Genomic DNA, 3,699 nt, shown 5'->3' with positions numbered 1-3,699 from the left:
TATTAGCCAAAGACAAGCTAAGATAAGGAAGTAAATTTTATTGCATAGCTCAAAGTCATACATAAAGGAAATGATGCAAAACCATACTCAATTCTCCAAAGGACTAGGAGACCCTGAAGTAGAACTACTCTTCACCTAAACTCCACTAGCCTTGAGACTTTTACAAGGAAGAAAGAATGACTACATCTTGGTGTGTGTTCAATTGAGAGGCACCCCCTTATATTTATAGGCTTGTAAAGGCGGTTTGTGACCAGTAAACATGCACCAAACTTGCGTAATCGACATTGCGAAAGCTCTTGGAGATGACACGTGGCAGCTAGAGATGAGGGGAGGCAGAACTGGATCGGCGGAACCAAGGATTTGGTCAACCCAGACTTGCTGCCTTTCTCCATCGCCTTTTGCTGAGTTGCTGTTAGTTGGGTCCTTTAGTCTTTGGTCGGCGTCCCGTGCTGAGTTGAGGCAATTTTGCCTTGTTTGTGGGCCCTTTGATCCATGTGATGTCCGTATAGAGAAACCTGATTTGTCGAAGGTATGTTTCCTTGCCACTTGGGTGTGTTTTCTCTCTTTATTTAGCTTGTTCGCTGCATGCATAAAAATCTCCATGGACATGTGGAAATTCATGGAATTACATTATTAATAAAAGATCATGTGTGCAAGATGCTAGTTCCTCCTTATTTCTGGATAAATTGATGGTCAAATTTGGTACTTAACGACCGTCAACAAGATCCCCTAAGCTTGCTCTTTGCTCATCCCGAGCAAAGATGGAACTTAGGTTGTTGATCAGGAGTTGATGTAATGTCTTACTTTTTCATTATGCCAAACTTATAACAAAATATTCTATCCTGACTTGAATAAGTTGGACATGATGATCTTACCCATTTTACCCTAGTTTTCATAGGGTATTCACCATTCCTTGTTTTGGGCTGTTGAGAGATAGAACGGTTTGTAGAGTACCACTTTCTCATTCCTTATTTGACTTTTCATTCGGAGCCTTGCAAAAATTTTGCAAAGAAAATAAAGTTCCTCGAATGATACTCTTAAATCACTCAATGTGTATGATTCCTCACCAAGGCATTTTGTTGCCTCTTTTCAACCTACTTCTAAAAATGCTTATGTGGAGCTCAAGGTAGGGAGAACGATGAGGCATACTTGGATCCCATATTTTGCAAAGTCAAAAACCGGATCCACGGAGAAAACAAGTCATACAAATTGATCAAAAGGTGCATGTGTGTGATAAATGGATGATATGAGGAGGGAATGTGAGAACTCCTTTTTATATGTTCTCTCCTTCATTTTATTTTAGACATGGTTATCTTTTCCTCTCTCTTTTTTTCATCATGCATGAGCATGCATCTTTTCTCTTCCTCTTCTATTTTTTTCTTTTTCTTTTTTGCAGAGCCCATGTCTCTTTGCAGAATAGTTGGAGAGAAAGATCAAACTACTCATGGAGTTTTTTATTTAGTGGATGGATGAATGGTATGTTGCTAACCTCTTGTGTAGAAGTTTATCATATGAGAGTGGTGTGTACATGCTCTTGATCATGAGAATATGAAAAGAATCTCACAAGGGTCTCAACAATTTGACAAACCTCAATGTGATGACAAGCAGCAAATTTATGAGTTTTTTCAATATAGATAGTATGAATATAGCTTTGGTAGGATTTTACCATCATTGAGGAACTTTTTATTTTATCATTTTGAAAAAAAGGAAATTCTGGATGTAAAGTTTCAACTTGAACAAGTTTGTAGCAGCTCTATTTGAACATATCATCACTCACAACACTTAGACTCGGATCGTGCACTTGCTATATTTTGTGGGCTGATTTGCACATATTATAGCTTTATCTTGCTTTATGGGCTGATTTTGGAATTAGTTGTTGCGATTTGTGTTTTACACTGCTGTTAGTTGTGGGACATTATGCATCTGAGGGGCTTGAAATTCTATTGACGTTATACACTGCATCGCTTCTGCATTAACAAAACTAACCAGCCACTTGTGTAGATTATTCTCTCGGATCATCTGCTAGTTTGGTTTTGTCAGATTTGCATATGCTGATTTAGAAAATTGGTCACAAGGGCTGCCCTTTATATTTGTTTTGCTAATTGTTCAGCGGGTTTGGCTTTTCGGGTTCAATTGATCTTGGCAGGACATTTTGCATCCTTTAGGAATTTGAAATACTTATCGCCCTGTGTCTCAATACTTCATTTTGGCCAAGCTGCATATGCCACTTATAGTTTTACTGAATGGTTTGGTTTTCACAGTTTATGATATGAATTGGTGAACATTCTTCTTATTGCAGTAGCCTCAGAGCTTTCAAGAGCTCGGTTAGAGCTTTCGTTAGAATTTTGCTGCGGTCCTATTGTTTTGGAGCAAGTTGTCATGTACTCATGCGTAAGGTTTTATAATCCATTCTTGCATGATACAAATTATTGTTGTGCATAGCCGGCACATGGTAGCATTATTAACTATTAGTCACAATTGAATAGGATTGGAGTGTCCTGCCAAAAGAACAAATTGTTTTCAGTTTTCTAAAGACGTGAGTTGTGTTAGTATTTGTTTTTCTTTTGATCGTTGTTCCAGGGATTCTTGGCATTTTAATGCGTGGATCCAAATGCTTGTGCAGCCACTACTTGTTTAATTTATTTAAACTATGCATCATTTTGTTTTGAAATACTTGAACAAAACAAAGGACATGTTTGTTCCAATCCACAAAATGCTTCTGTGGAATGAAAGTTGTGTATGTTTCAGATTCCTGAATCGGTTTTCTATTCTTTTAGTGAGGAGTGTGCTTTTGATCTCTTATTAAGTGGATCATTGATGTCTTTATTTGCACATGTTGATGCATAATGTTCATGTTCTCTTGGTTAATATTTTCAACAACTCCACTTTTTTAATGCGTGAGCTTCAAAATTTCAATATGTCAAATGCTCGCATGGTTTCAGTTTATTGGTCATGTTTTAATACAAGTTCATGTGTAGTATTGACAATTTATATTTGGGATAGAGGATGTGCTTCTTTTTTCCTCCATTTGGAATGGGTTTACCTTACCTTTTGTATATTTTCTTACGAATTTCTCCATTTTTCATAGCCACTATGTTGTTGACGAATCACACATCATTCTTCTTTTTGTTGTCTTTGAAACTTAGTTGTTTGAAATTTAAATGAAACATATGCAATTTTTGATGTGGCCCGGAACAATGTAGAAATTCCATATCTTCATAGTTTCTACTGCAAACACATCCTCTTGCTTACTTGCTTTTATTATGTGTGAAAGGATTTTTTTTTATTTTCACCATTTTTCTTGAAATCAAACTCAAGCAAGGCCAAATTTGAATTGCATCAGCATGAAAACCGGAGATTTTGCTGTGTACTCACTGGTAATCCTTTGAAGGGTGATATGTACATCTTTTGTATGTTGTGCAATGTTGTTGTTGTGCATCCAATGCCTTGGTTTATCTCTAAACATTTTTTTAAAGTGGTTGATGGCTCACAAAAATTATAAGTTCCAGTCCACATCTTAAGTTCTTGGTAACAAATTCCTCTCACTTTTCAACCCTTGGATCAGGACCCTTAAAGGCTCTTAAAATTCTCAAGCACCGCAAAATTTCTCTTAAGGTACTGAAAGTGAAAATTTCTAGAACTTTCCTCTCATCATAGATATCGTGACAACACTGTGTTCATTTGTTCACAAAACGTGCC

The sequence above is a fragment of the Panicum hallii genome, chromosome 5 (genome assembly GCF_002211085.1).
Source record: "Panicum hallii strain FIL2 chromosome 5, PHallii_v3.1, whole genome shotgun sequence".
Lineage (NCBI taxonomy): Eukaryota > Viridiplantae > Streptophyta > Magnoliopsida > Poales > Poaceae > Panicum > Panicum hallii.
The sequence above is the reverse complement of the archived record's forward strand: the minus strand, read 5'-3'. Positions refer to the sequence as shown.